Genomic DNA, 16,679 nt, shown 5'->3' with positions numbered 1-16,679 from the left:
CTGCTGTAGTGTATATGCCAGGCCTGTATGTGGCACTGTAACGCTGCCATGGAAGTACACCAAAGACATAGAAGAAGACGTGGATCATGTGCTTCAATCTCCCATGCTGTGCCCAAACTCCAAACCCCAAAGGCAAGATTGAGAATTAAATATTGTGGATTTTACGGGTTGCAGAGCAAGGACTATGACATCACTGTTTCCCCCCAAAAAAGGTGCGTATTGGTTGTCCATACAAAAACACAAATGTGGCTTTTTGCAATTTTTTTCACTCTGGCTCCCATTCTGCAAAAGTTCTATGACAATAAAAAGCAAAGTAACTCAACTGAAGAGTTTATACAAGGTTAGAAATGAAGATGTCTGTTGTGTTGTGATGAAATTCTCTTCCTCGTGGCACAGGAAACTGTCTGTTCACTGTTAACTGTAATTGTGGGATAATGACGGACGCATGGTTGCACATTAAAGCGTTCAACATGGCAGCGACACCTGTAACAAATTAAACTGAGAGGCAGTCCATTTGCATACCGTTACGTCGAGAACGACCACGCGCTGTTTACGATCAATAGCACAAAGACGCCGCAGTAAATCAATCGCCGCGTTCTCCTCTTATTGGTTTGAAATGAATTAATTGGAGACGTGGTGAAAAAAATACACACGGCAACAGCAGATGCAGTTAATGATTATAAGAGCCATGCAACAGATTGATTAAACTTCCAAGCAAGCTGCGGCGATACTAAAATGTGACGTTGACAGACTGCCGGTCACTGATTGGTCAGAGAGTGTCGCCACGTGATGTCTGACACAAGAATCAAAGCGAACAATGCCGAACTGTAGATCAGTTAAAATTACTTCCTGAAAACATGCGTTAATCTCCAACATTTAGCAAAGGAAGTCTGGTGTATTCACTGATTCTAATGAAAACAACTGCCTTAATAAGTCACCAGTTTTTGCCGCGTATAAAACCACGTCACGGCAGTTTTGTGCACGCGTCGATCAAAACTGAAGCCTTGTTTCAAGTTGCAACATAACAACGATAGTTGAGCTTCATTCATCATTTCTGATGTTTATTTATCAATTTTTAAGATAAATAATGATGATTTTAATGTAAACTGAGAGAAAAAAATAAACATTTACAACAACAGTTACGGTTATAAACATTAAATGAAGGTTGGAACGTGTTTTAGATTAATTCTATACTCTACGTTTATTGGATTTAAAGGATTTTGAACCGTAATTGTTCCCCGGTGAAACTCCTCTGCAGAGAAGAAGGCAGTTATCACACGCTGGATATTGTCTGCTTTTAAAAAGTAACTTCTCTTTTCACCGTTGAGCTCCTGAGTGAAGGGAATAGACCTGTGTTTGCTCTTTGTTTGGTGTGATTGCGCTGCTCCGTCACACGTTCACCTGAAGGATTAGATTGATCCACCGACTGAAGATGGACTTGTTGTGTCTGAAGTGAACTGAACATCCTGAGTGGTGAGATCACATTTTAACCTGAAATTTAAAACTGTTCAACTGTTCAAATCAATTCTAACCATAAATCAACCACAAGGTCCAACGACAAGTTAATGTAAAAATATTGAACAAAATAAGACATTTTAAATGACTGGATACAACGACATTTACATTTACAAACTAATTTTTCTGATCATTTTGATGTAATTTTCTTAACATTGATATAATATTCGCTTAATTTACAATGAAAAACACTGTGATTTTTGTGATTGCTGAATATCCAGAATACTTTCTACATTTTTAACACATAGAGCATTATATTATATTTTGAACCCATTCCAAAGAAATGTTTGCTCTTTGTTTCAGCTGTTGTTGTTGTAACCTTTCATGCGGAGATAAAATAAATCATTTTCTTAAAATGACTGAGGATAATGACTAAATGAAAAGAGCAGGAAGTCGACTGACGCTGCCATCAAACCAAACAGAGTTAAATCATTTGAAAGTATATTTTTGCGATATTTTTGCTCTTTTGTTGATATTAATCACAATAACCTTTAATGAAAAGACAAAATAAACGTATTTTTGTTTCTAGTTTTCTTGAAATGATTGAGAATAAAGACTAAAATGAAAAGAGCAGGAAGTCGACTGCCGTCAAACACACTCGTGACTGTCGTGTGTGAATAGGTGACATTCTCAAATCTCTTCTTGGACTCAATGTTTTACTTTCTCCTTGGTCTTTTTTTTTCTCCCTCTCTCTCAGTCTGTGATTTATACACACAACATGTCGCACAATGGGAGCCTTGTTTGCTAAATGGGATAGCCTTAATGGAGACTTATATTTCCAGGATTATATCTGTATTCAGTTGCAAATGATTTGGAGAGGGAGGGGGATGGAGAGGGGGGGTGAGACGGTGGTCGTTTCAATACTCTTCCTCTCTCTATGAATAATAGTATCATTTGAATTAAGTGGACACCTGGTGCAGTGGCTGCGGCTCTGAGGCCGCGCCGTTGACCCACCGCCACTGCCAACTTCCCTTTTTCCCAGCCTGTCCTTATCCGTCCCCGCAAGCCTCCAATTTCATTCTCCCGCCGCAAAATGCCACACACTTGTAACTTTAGTCTCCCCTCGGCGAAAACTTCAGCTCGCTCCTGAAAAGAAGCGGGGAAGAAAAAAAAAAAGAAGAGAAGACGAGGGAGGAAAGCGAAGGAGGGAGGGAGAGAAATTCTTATCAATCTCCTCTTAGATTTTAGAAGTGCGGTGTAATGTTTCAGGGGGGAAAAAAACTTCCAATTAAATACTGTAAAAAAAAAAAAGATAAAATAACAGCATCCTGGTTTTAAAGCCGTCTTTTGTTGATTTATTGTACATTAGCCACTGAGCCATGTGAGAGAGCAGGACGTTTCAGAGGGGATTCTATTTGTATGCGCCCTGCGTCGTCTACTCCACACACAATCAGGCCTGTATTGCGTTTTGCAAATTTATACCAGGATGTAGGTTTAGAGTGTCTGCCCCCCCTCAGCCTCCATCCACCACCACCACCGCTGCTGCCCCCCACCCCACTGAAAGCAAAAGAAAGTTTTTCAAGTGTCTGCTTTCATGAGCACAAGTGATTGAGGCTCACAAACAAAGCTTTGTTTCTAAACTCACAGATGTACAGCCTCGCCGTAGCTTTGTCCACGGCCCCCGACAAGCATTCATGCATTTCTATGCGGAGCACAACATCGGATTGTTTCTGAAACACTTCTGGAGACGCACACGTCCAATAATAATAATAATAATAATCGTAATCCAGATTTTTCCCATGTAGGCCTGCTGGTTTTTACAAATTTTGATTTACTTCTCCTATGATGGAGTGTTGTGTTTGTAATGTTACAAAAATAAAGTCGCAATGATACGAGAGTAAAGTCGCAATGATATGAGAATAAAGTCGCAATGATGCGAGAGTAAAGTCGCAATGATGCGAGAGTAAAGTCGCAATAATACAAGAATGAAGTTGCAATGAAACGAGAGTAAAGTCACAATGATACGAGAATAAAGTTGCAATGATACAAGGGTAAAGTCGCAATGATACGAGAATAAAGTCGCAATGATACAAGAGTAAAGTTGCGATGATACGAGAATAAAGTCGCAATGATACGAGAATAAAGTTGCAATGATACGAGAATAAAGTCGCAATGATACAAGGGTAAAGTCGCAATGATACCAGAGTAAAGTCGCAATGATACGAGAGTAAAGTCGCAATGATACGAGAGTAAAGTTGCGATGATACGAGAATAAAGTCGCAATGATACAAGAGAAAGTCGCAATGATGCGAGAGTAAAGTTGCAATGAAACGAGAGTAAAGTCGCAATGATACGAGAGTAAAGTCGCAATGAAACGAGAGTAAAGTTGCAATGAAACGAGAGTAAAGTCGCAATGATACGAGAGTAAAGTTGCAATGAAACGAGAGTAAAGTCGCAATGATACGAGAGTAAAGTCGCAATGATACAAGAGTAAAGTCGCAATATTACAAGATTAGAGTTGTAGTTTTACAAAAATAAAGTTGTTATATTACAACACACATTAGTACAAGCTGCTGCTTTTGCTGCTGCTGCTGCTTATATCCCTGCCTTTAGTCTTGCTGCTGCTGCTTTTATTCCTGCTTTTGCTGCTGCTGCTGAGACGCTCAGACCTGTTCAGCTACGCGTCCAAACGAGAGCAAATCAAAGCTCCTACAGAGACACGATCATTGATTTAATCACATCATCAACTGCAGCCTCTTCAGGGCCAAACGGAGTTAATCCATAATCAGCCAAACAGATTCACACCAGCGCCTGCAATCACGACTAAACGGGGATCAGGAGGTGTCAACGCCAGATATCAACTTCTATCACACTCACATGTGTTATGAAGTGTCTCAGTATCGATCTGCGATAACAACTACACGTCCATCGACCACATAAGACATAACTGCATCGACAGAAGAATTACAGGGATAATTGTTGATGTGTGTGTGTGTGTGTTTCTGGAACTAGAAGGGAGTATTTAAAGAGTGATTGTATGAGGTTCTGACACAATATCAACAGTGATTATAGTAAGCACACCATAATACAGCCTGGCACTCGCTCTCACTGATAGCATGGCTTCCATCAAAACACATTTTAACAGTATGTTCACAGTTTTTTTTGTCACCGTTAATTTAACAGCTTTATTTGGCAGGAAACTGGAGTTTCTCTTTCCCCGGCACCAAAGTCCATTGAAAAAATCTGCGATTTTACATCACGGCACTTAGCAGATGTTGATCCACTGCTGCCGCCATCACTAACTACAAATGTGCTGTGTTTGGTTTTACATTTGTGACACAAACTGACCAAACAAGGCCACCGTAGAGCAGCAGCTCCTGTGTGTCTGCCAACTAAACTAACTAAAAATGCTGAATTTCTCTATGGGATTTGGTGCAGTGGAGTAAGTGGTTTAGAAACGTTGGTTTGCAGCAGCTGATAAGACATTAGACTAAAAGCAGGGGTAGATTTTATTAGTCCAGCCATTTTGTTAGTTGGTTAAACTCAGTTTTCTCCTTCATGGAAACGGCATTGACAAAACCTGGACTGTCCCTTTAATAAGTGTCACCCTTTTTTTAACTTTGTAAGTTGAGTGTTGAGTCAGTGTGAAGAAAGGGCAACTGAGAGACGTGCAATGAAATTATTTTGATTTGTTATACTAGGGGAAATTGCATTAAGATTAACAACCTCTTTTTTCAAAACCCAAATTAAAAAGAAAACAACATTAAATTTAAATTTCCCTTTTTCCCCAGTTCAGTATAGACGTATAAAACAGAAAGCAACAGATAATTGTTCCATTTTTTCCTAATTCATTGATTATTCTAATCCTTTTTGTACTTTTGAACACTTGTCTACGTCTGTAACAAGTGAAATCTCAACAACTCAACAACAGCTGAAACAAAGTGCTGTACATCAGAGATAAATAATAGAAGAAATGATAATCAACCAGGTATTTAATCAACAGTGGACTTGGCAGGTTATTCTGTGAGTACGGACGAGCCGCAAGCTCCACTGAATCTCCCTCCTCCGTTCCTCTGTTGTGTCTGGACCACAGGAAATGCTGAATGCCATTTGTTTACAGGCGCGAGCAGCTCGGAGCGTGAGGACGGAGCTGCAGAGGCCGGATGTTGGACAGAGTTTGTCTGCAGGCGGCCAGTGAATCTCAGCCCAGGATGTGCTGTAAAAGTGTTGTTAAAGGAAAACTGGACATTTGTCTGTGTGTGTGTGTGTGTGTGTTGACACACATGCTGCTATTTTGTGGCACCGTTAACTGCATCATGACTGTGAGAGACGAACACGTGTGTGTGGCACTTTGGAACAGAAAAGGACTCACATCATAGGTTGTGTAAAATGGTGCGTTCCAGTTGTACTCACAAGTGTAGACGTTACAACTTGAGCGCCCCCCTCAGGTCGTACTTTCCAACTCGGAAAAACACTTTCACTGCTACCTTTTACGGTTGATTGCACTTATTATGTCATACATGGTTTCACAGTGCGAGAGTCTTACACCGTGAAAAGACAAAACACTTCAAAGCCATGGTTCTCAAACTGTGGTGCTTCCTCTGGGAATACTGTTTTTAATGTATATGTATGTACAGTATGTGATCGGAGTAGAGCTGAAGAATTTTGACCAGTGCGTCTCCTACTATCTCAATAACCCTAATCCCGACTTTTGTCATTCTGTTAGCACATTCCTGTCTACAGTTTTTGACAGATCAAATTTGAATTTTTTGTGATGGGTGGGTTATCACCCAAGTATGTTCCCATTTAATTTGGGTAAGAACCTTCCCTTTGGTGATAGCATAAAAATTATAAAAATTCCAAGAAATCCCTATTTCTTATAACGGGCAAAACTGTCAAACAAAATAGAACATCTTTGTGAAAACTCATCAGAGAACAGAATTGGGTATCTATATTCAGGATCAGACACCATACCAGCAGACTATGTATCATAAGGATTTATGAAAGATTCCAGATTTGGCACAAATTTTAATTTAACATGGTTCAGTTCAGTCCCTTTCTTTCTTTCTTTCTTTCTTTCTTTCTTTCACATCATATCTGTCCACCCCAGACTTAACACAAATACCACTGTGAGGACAGATGTTGTCAGCTGCGTCCATCAAGCCATTGATCATCCTTCAGCGTGGCGGACATAAATGACCCGTGATCATCTGCTGAAAAACATATTCCCAACATCTGACCTGTCACTGTCGGGGTTAATCAAATAAACCACGCCGGCTCTGTGGAGCATGACTTTGCAATTATCCGTAACTTGCTCCTCCTCCTGTAACGGGCTTTTATTGCATCTGTAATACATGGGAAGTTGGCAGGGCAGCTGTGAGTGTGAGTCTAACTTTAAAAACAAGTGATTCTGCTGTTTTGTGAGTGAAAAGATGATGAAAATGCAGAAAGAAAATCACATTAATAGAGGAGGAACATACACAGAGCTGATAAGGACCCTGCTGTCTCACAGAGAGTCACTTTAACACTTTAACTCGCATATGGTGAGATATTGTAACTTTTACAACTTTTACACTGTACAATGTCATTTGCTTGGGAAAATATAAATTTTGGCGCCTGTTTGTGACCAGTTATGCTCCAAAAATATCGATTTTCACCCTATTTACTGTGGAAAAAGACGTATAATTTAATTCAAAACAGACTTTCTTATCAATTCCAGGAAATGCAACGAGCCAAAAGTTACTTAAAAAGTGCAAAGAAACAAGTCAAATTTAACATACGCTGTCCACAAATGTAATTTGTTTGAGAAAATATTTCAACGCCTGGTGTTAATCAGTTAAGATAAGAAATGCACATTTGCCCCAGATTGTCTGCATAGAATTAACATTATTGACTATTTATTTCATATAATTCTAAGATAATGCAACGAGCCAAAAATGATGATTAAAAAGTGCAAAGAAAATAAGTCTAAAAAGTTTGCATACACTGTCCACAGTGCCTGGTTTTGACCAGTTACATTTAAAGATACAGATTAACCCTCAGATTAACTGCAGAATTAGCATTATTGATTTATAATTGAATTCAAAACAAACTGTTATCATAACACGTGAAAGCTGCAATTTAACACAGATTTTGGTGTTGCAAACATGTGAAAAATCCAGCAGGAGTTTGTCAGAGTCAGACTCTGTGGACTTTCCCTAAAACAAACTTGTTTTCTTTGTTAATCTTATTGAGTTTGGCTCCGATTCTGGATAAAGTGAAAAAGAAATTCCACTCTGGGAAAATAAATAAATTCACTAAATCTGGTGTAAATCTTCAACTGAATCCACATATTTAGTCTCTTCTATGGCTATAATCTCTCTTGAATAATATCTTTTCACCGAACCTTGACTCAATCTTCATTTTACCAACCTATAAAACCTATGGATACCTTTATTTCGTAAATATGACACCTGGACCTGCTAAAAGTTAAATGGTTTTGCTTAAAAAATTTGCTTGAATCTGCAAAAAAAAGCGATTTAAGGACAAACAGATACTGAATTATTGCAGATTAAACCACAGAGAAGACTTAAATTTACTGTTACATCCACAAAATCCACAAAATGATCTTGAACACATCTGTGTTAACAGCCATGTCTGTCTTAAAGTGGCACAAAACAACATATAAATATTCAATAAAAAAAGACAACAATCTGACCTAAAACACTAAAAAGTGTCTGCTTGTGTTTCTGGTTTTAAGTAAACCCACATCACATTTAGTCTGCTCTGTGGCTATAATCTCCTTTTATAATATTGTTTCACCGAGCCTTAACTAAAATCTGCTTGTTGCCAACTTTTAAAACCTCTGGATCACAATATTTAGTAAAAAAAAAAAAATGACAGCTAAACTTATTAAAAATTAAATGGTTTTGCCAAAAATCTGCAAAAAAAAAGTGATTAACTTAGTCTGATACGGACGGACAGGCTGGATTATTGCAGATTAAACCACAGAGAGGATTTTAAATTGACTAAAACTCACTGTTACATCCACAAACTGACCCTGAAAACATCTGAATAAAAAACAAACCGATAAATAAAAAGACAACAGTTTGACCTAAAACACTGAAAAACTCTGCTTGTGTTTCTGGGGTTTAAACAATTAAAAGCACAACCTGTGTGTGTTTGTCTGTGCGTGTCTGTGCGTGTGTGTGTGTGTGTGTGCCATCTTGCATGATAAATATCAGTGATTTGCTCCAGGCTTCAGACTGTGACTCACAGGAAGTCACTGTTTGAGTGGGTTTACACAGATGGAGAACATTCTTAGTCAACACTCACATAAAAATCAGTCTGGGCCCTTTTTCTTTTCTCTTTCTCTGTGTCCCTTTCTTTCTTTTCTATGTGTCTCTTTTCTTCTTTTCTTGCGTTTCTTCTTGCAGCAAAGGCCGGAGTCTTTTCTCTTTCTCTCTTTACTGCGGCAGTGGCGGTGGCGGCGGAATACAAACACTTTTAACGTGTTTGCAGGACCTTTGTGAGCGAGCTTTAACTCCACATTTCACAAGGACCTGCAACGTCACACAGACACGAGTAAGTCTGACCTCATCGTTCATGTTTGCAACAGAAAATGTTGACTTTTAACCCTCTGAGGAGTCACAGCTACAGCAGGGAGTGTCCACTATTTTTAAAGATCATTTCTGTAATTCTGTAACACCTAATATTGTTTTTGAACGGATAAACCTGCTGATGAATGAATCCCAACTTTATTTTTTGCAAGGAAGTCGTACTGAAATTTAAATATCCTTTACAGGTGAGGTTCTGAGGTCAAGAACAACGTTAGCAACAAGGTACAAACAGAACAGATGATGCACAAACACGTTTGCAGTAACTTCTTCCTTTTATTCTACGTTCAAAATTGTTCTGGGAAACCGTGAAACTGAGGCTGAGGTCGTTAAAAACGTTCTGCACAGACATTTAATTTCATTATTTATTTATTGAATCTTTATTTTACCAGGACGTCCGTCGAGATTAAAGACAAACTGTACAATAAAAGAGCAAACAGAATAAAAACATCCATACACTTCAGATAATCCTCACATATGCTGCTTTAACTATAATCCCAGTGACGTGTTCCAAGAAGGAAAATGAGTCAAGGTATCAAAAATAATTCCTGCAATCTTGAGATATGTATGTTATTATATGTAATACATTCATGTTTCAGTGCAGTGGTTCCCAAACACTGGCTCAGGACCCTCATGTGGCCTCCAAACAAAATGTGCCAAATTATAATTAATGAATTTATGTTTGTTTAAAACCGCGACCCTCTGGCAGAGGATAAAGCGGTAGATGATGACTGACTGATGTTTGTTTAAAAAACGATGCAGTTTTAATTCATTAAAACATTTTATAAAATGTAACGTTGTTAAAGTGACAAAACAGTATTTGTGTCTCTAAAAAATGTTGACAACATTTAAAAGTGTTTATTTTTCCATTTTTAAAAAGCGTATGGATTATATACATAGATATAGGTTTTTAGCGTTGTTTTAAATATACCTGATACGTGTAAAGGATGAGCTGGATCTATAACAAAGATTCTATACAGTCTGTTTATACAAGTTTATAAGCTTTTTTTAATACTTTTCAATAATATTTAATTAATATTCTTGATTTTTTTTTAAAGAATCAATAGTTTAACCCATTCTCTTCTTTTCAGACCATTAATGTTCTAATTATTTAAAATATAAAGGTTTAGTGCACAGTGTACTTTCTATTATTTAAGGTTTTCATGAAAACAAACATCTGCTTTCTTTAAAAAACTGCTCCTGTTTCCTAATTTTTTCTCAAAGTTTAAAACAAACCAAAGCATCCAGTCTTTAAAATCATTTGTGTACATTTGAAACCAGGCTGCTTTGTTAATATTACAGTAAATATCAATAGTTCAACTTGAGTTTTAAGCGAACAAGACAAATAAATTGAGTTAAAATAATTTCTTGAGTAGATTCTTTACTTAATAATGTTCAACATTTTTGTTTTTACAAAAGGAGCGATAATTGTTCTCATTCCAAGATGTTAAGTTAACTCTTATTTTAAGAGTAGTAATACTCTGATTATTCAGTCCAGTGTCAATTTTATTATGGGATGTTTTCATTGAACTGGAACTGTATTTTAACTCAACTCACATTTTCACACAGGAAATAGTGACTTTTTTGTTTCCAAACCAAAAGCGCGACAGTTATAATCTTCATCAAAACAGTCAGAGTCTTTATAATCTGTGTACTATTTGAATCCGGGCTTTATTTAACCTGAGCTTTAACCCCTGGAACATAAAGACATGTAAATGTTTCTCAGCGTGTTCGTGTGTCACTGGTTGATATTAAATCCTGTCGCTGTTAAAGCTTGAGGAGAAACAAAGGGACGACCTGTGGTTTCTGGGCTTTGTTGATCACCTCTGAAAGGACTTTTTTTTTACTTCACTTTCACTTTGATCTGCATCGATCTATTCATATTCGAGAAACAACTGTGTCGCCTAATTGTTTGTGGGATGAGAAAAGAAGAGAGCCTCCCGCTGCTACATTCAATGCAATCTCCTCTTTGTTTTAAGAGATGTGATTGTGAAAAAGGTTTAGTCCTCCTGTAAATAATCTGTCAAAACCTCTACTTACCTTCATGTGCTCGGACGTTTGAATTTAGCCACACTTTTATTAGCTCCACCGCGAAAGTGGGTTACGTTGTCTGTCTGTGAATGAGCAGCACGACTGAAAGTAAAGGACGGGTTTGGATTAGATTTTGCGAGGATGTGGGTTATGATGTAAAAAAAGAGATGATTATATTTTAGTGTTAATCTGGAGGAGGAAACTGAGGCCACATCCGCACGGAAACGGCACAAAACGATCTTTTTTCTTTGCCGTTTTAAAAAAGTTCCCCCATAAAGATGGCGCCATTTCAGGAAATATCTCCACACATCCACACGGAACCCCCATGAAAAGTTATGCGTCATGTGGGGTCAAAGGGTTAGGGAGACGGGGCAATGACATCATCGTTATCGGAAGTAGCATATTCAGTGTCTACATGGAAACGCAAGGCCGGCGTTTGAGATTTTCCCACTCTGGGAGACGTTTCTTTCAGGTCGTAAAACACCAGTTCTGTGTGGACAGTATGCATATTCTTCTAAACCCGTTTCCGTGTGGACGGCTTTGTGGGGTGTTTCCTCTAGATGTGGTCAGATGTGTCTGGTCATCAGAACAGAGCTTTAACTTGAGTGACTCAAAAGGCAGAAAAGGCTTAGCTGTCGGGTTTGTTTCTGCAACGCTGTCAATCATCATGCATCGCGCCCACTGCCCCATTGACTCCCAGAGAAGCTGAGCTTCAGTGCAAGTGATGTTTTTGCCACTTTTGTCCAATCGACGTAGTGGCACAGTGGTTAGAAGTGGTTAGCACTGTAGCCTGATTCCCGGTCTGGGACCTTTCTGTACGTTCTGTGTTTGCATGTCTGTGTTTGCAGATGATTTCCATTTCCATCACCACAGAGCAAAAAAAACCTTATTCTGTGTTGTCCCATAGAGAACAGTTGAAGCTGAGCTGACCTGGGTTCATGAACAAGAGCCTTTCTACATGGAGTTTGCATGTTCTCCCCGTGTGTGCATGGGTTTCCTTCAGGTTTTCCGATTTGGGGTTGAGGCAAATTGGACACGCTAAATTGACCGTAAGTGTATATGGTTGTTTGTCTCTATATGTGTCCCTTGTGCTCCGGCAAATATCTTCACCCACTTTATATCACCCGACCCTTTTAGGAACACATTCAATATCTTTTCCACCTCGGACAATCTCCTCCTTTTTGATCCCAGTGCATCGGCATCATCAGCTTCCCTCGTTTAAAGCTGGGAGACGAACCTGACACCCGGGACGTCATGTGAAACGGTGAAGGACAGGAGGCAATAAGCCAGAGAATAGCAGCAATCTTCGGGAAAGTTCTCCATTCACTCTCCTGTGCCAGTAGTTCTCTGTGCTCTTATCCAGCTCCGAAGATAAAGGGAAAAAAAATCAATACAGAAACACAGTGTTAGATAAAAGCAGAGAGAGAGCATGTTGGGTGTAATAGTGAATTAAAGCGATCAGAAATTTCGTTCAGTCCTCTCGGTCTACATAACCGACAGCGGCTCTGTCTCGCTGCTGTCCATCACTCTCCACTCTCTGCTCCTTTGTGCTCTTTTGATTTCTTCTTTGCACTAAATCTCCGTTTGCTTTGTGTTTTGGGGGATGAAGGAGCTGCTCCCAATCAGCTGCAATAACTGCTGAGTGAAGGTTTTGGATATTGCATCGAAGCGTCCGTGTCAACCGCTGAGACAATCACTGTGAGGACGGACTTTACTGATCAGTCTCTCTTGTTTCCCGTGGCCCCAGTGATAAAAATGTTGGCCTTTTGATTGATTTACTGTTTTGGATCAGAGTGAGACAAAAAATATTGGATCAAATGTGGGATCCTTTTGGGCCACAAATGTCTGATCATGGTCCCCAGAGGATGAAGTCCACACACTCAAACAGTGGCAATAATTTCTGTGCTGTAGTGGTATTATTAAGTACTAATCGTACTAAAGTAATATCGGTGTTCCTAGTGTAGAAAAATCACCTAGACAGAGACTAAGTCAATAAATATTGGAGATGCATTCATTGTCCTCAGATGATTAACCCTAATGAATCTAATAGACACAAGACGTAGTTGTCTCCCTGGTCCACAATCATGGACATTATTCAAAACTGTTGTAAAATGGTAAACTCTGTCTCCAAAATGCAAGCAAACACAATAAAACATCAGCTTTTTATCCCCTGATTATACAGTTCAATTTCTCACTTTTACCTCCTGTGACGAGATATGTCACCACGTAAGAAGACAGCTGTTATATCGTTATTGTGGACCACAGATGTGCCTCTGCAGCAAAGAGAAAAGACAACATGTCTTTAAGGCTAATAATAATACTGCTAAAAATGTTTGTGGTCAGTACCAGAGACCGCAAACAAGTTTTGTTGTGTTGAGCATAGCTACACAACATGCTAACCGGTGTTATGAGGATGGTATTAGTTTTCTTGGTTAGAAAATCTAGCTAGCTCTTCCACTTTAACCTCTGCGCTAGTTAGCTCTTACACTTTATCCTAGGCGCTAATTAGCTCTTACACTTCATTTTAAGAGCTACACTTAATTTTAAGAGCTAGTTGGCTCTTACGCTTCATCCTTGGAGCTAATTAGCGCTTACACTTCAACCTATCCCTCAACCAGAACCAGGACATTAGCTTGTTTTTACTACTGATGCGAGTGGCAGCCATTTTGGAATCCTACAGTACATTGGGGTTTGTGAGGTTGCTCTGACTTCTCAAGTCCATAAGCGGCCGGGTGGGGGGGATGAAATGCGAGTGATTCAAAATGATAAAATACAAAACCCTCTTTGATTCTATTTAGTCTTTCTGATTTGTTTTTCCAGCTATATGTCCACTCTGTGTGTCCTCACCCTCCTGTGCTCTGTCTCAGATCTCACTGACGTCTGATGAGCTGCAGCAGATATCGCGGGCCTGCGATTGTGCCGCAGGCTGTATTTCAAAAGGGGGTTGAGGTCATATTTCACTGTTTCAGGGCTGAGGCGCTGTCATGTATTAATTAAAATCCAAATACCCTGTATTGATTGTGTTATCAGGCCAGTGCAGCTTGGGCCAGCTGTATTGATCCGCCCTGTGATTTATTGTTATTTTCACGAAAAATCCTTTTGTGTGATTATATGAGGAAACACAGGCTTGAGTGAGCGTAATTCTTCCAGATCTATTCTGTGGAGTTGGTGCCGGTGGTGGAGAGCTAAATAGACTGCCACCCAGGAACCCCTCAGAGGAAATATATCTTCAACTAAAAAATTGTTATGATTCTGTCGATTCCACTGAGAACTAAATCAAGTGAAGAAGAATGCAGGCTCCACAGACCTGTGAGTTACTAACGGTCTGTGGCTTTTAACCTCTGGCTTCTCACTCTTTGAATTATTTAACTCTAAATAACAGAAAAAAAAAACACTGTATAACTATACTTTTATCCACCACCGATGATGCCCCTTATTTTACATATAATTTAGATTGAAGGGTCAAAATTAAAATAGGAAAACATACTTTTGTGCCATATTTGGAATCAGCACAAGATTTTACATGTCAAAATCACAAAATATCCCTTTATAAATCCAATTAATTCAATTATTGTTTGATTAACTTTTTTCAAAACCTTGAATTACATAAAAAAGGTGAATTTAACTTCAAGTGATGACATTTTTAAAACACTACTTTGCCACAAGTGTAGGAACTGTTTGTGAATTCCTATAATACAATTATTGGAATAATAATTTTGCCATGAACCATGCAGATGAATGCATGTGATATGCTTTTAAATTCATAGGAACAGTAGAATCATATTGCTGAAAATGTACATATAAATGATCCAAACCCAAAGTTACTCTTTAAGAACGATCATAAACACTTGTGCGGGTGTTGTGTGATTTTTGCATCTGAAGCGTTATTTGCTTTTATTTTGATGTAAGAATGAAAATGTATTTGTTTACATTAACCGACACTTCTTGCGAGACTTTTGACTTTAACTTCCCACATATGTTAAGCAGATATTGTCGAAACGGATTCACAGTGGAGTCAAGTTTTTCTTATTTTCTCTGACATACTGTATCTCTGCGTAGTTTCGCCGGGTTCTCGCGGCTGATCGGAGCAGCAGGTCAGGGGTCATTAGCTCGTCGTGTCTCCATCTGAGGCCTCGCGCTCCAAACAGCAGCGCTGACATTCCTCAGCTGGCACTGACTGCTGTGTCTGCTCCCTCCTCCACCACCTCCTCCTCCTCCTCTCAGCTGCTGGTAAATAATCACAGACGTAAACTCCATATGGACGGGAAAGTGGTCGCAGGGAATCGTTGAAATTCTGCAGACTCAGTTTTCAGTTTCATGTCGTCAGCGCGTCTTCCTCTGTGACGTGACATCGCTGCCAAATCTGACACACTTACATATAAGAAACTTTTAATGTTTAAGTTGCCGATTCGTTTATTAGATTTTAATTGAACTCAGTTAAGTTTGGAGTAGCTGAGTGTGCATATTTCAGGGTTTTCGTTGATTTGTTCACTGTTATTATTTTGTTATTAATAATATGATATAAAGCTAAAAACTGCACTCACTCAAATTGTGCAGAATAACTATAACTTTGGCAAAATAAAGGACTCAAACTAAGGTTAAGGTCACCATTTTGGGAGATGAGTATTAACAAAGCAGCTTTCAATCTTTGTTTGGATACCTTTTTTTAATCCTCATTGCAGTATAAGATAAGATAAGATAGCTTTATTTATCTCACAGTGGAGAGAAAACGGCGTTACAGCAGCTCAACAATAGATAAAAACAAACAACAATATACAAGTAAGTAGTGCAAGTATGAAGTTATTTACATATATATATATAAATATAAGTATAAATGTAAATATAAATATACATATGTAAATATACATATGTAATAAGGTGCAAGAATGTACAATGATTGTAAACATGTAGTTATGGCAGACCAAAAATGAAATATGATAACAACAGGGACATAAACATTGTTATAATATCTACACACTGTTGTTGTAGAGTCGTATGGCCGCATATACATGAAATATAACGCCAATTTCATCATTATTGTTTTTTTATGTAATTTATTAGTAAATAAAAATCAACATTATGTGAAAAAAGTAGTTAAGTTTTTAAGTTTTTGCAATATTTATGTTAAAATAAGGTTTAAAGACACAAAGTGCCTTTAAAATTCCAAAAATACAGTTGAATTTAAACAGATCATTTGTTTTATTCGCGTCTTATGCATCACTGACGTTAATATACATGTCTTTAACGTCTACCCTTGGTGAAACGTTCACGTATTCACGTCCTGCAACACTTTGACGACCCGCGGTGATGGAACTGATTTATCTAACTTGTATTGGCCTTGTTTGGACAAATCTCCGCGTCCCAGATGTACACAATAATGAAATTCAAGTGGTGCTTAAGGCCATGAGTGGAGTCTGTGTCGGTGCACGGGCCAAGTTTGGATCTGGAAAAGATCATGGTCAAGTAGTCGCTGGTTTGATTTTGTGCGCTGACGCTGGTTACAAAGAATCAATATTGAATCAAGGAGGGCGGGGGGGTCGAGTTTCCAGATAAGCACTCGTGGTCACGATGGCTATTCATCATAAGTCCCTGGAAACC

This window comes from Solea solea, chromosome 20 (assembly GCF_958295425.1).
Source record: "Solea solea chromosome 20, fSolSol10.1, whole genome shotgun sequence".
NCBI classification, from domain to species: Eukaryota; Metazoa; Chordata; class Actinopteri; order Pleuronectiformes; family Soleidae; genus Solea; species Solea solea.
This window is presented reverse-complemented; position numbering follows the sequence as displayed.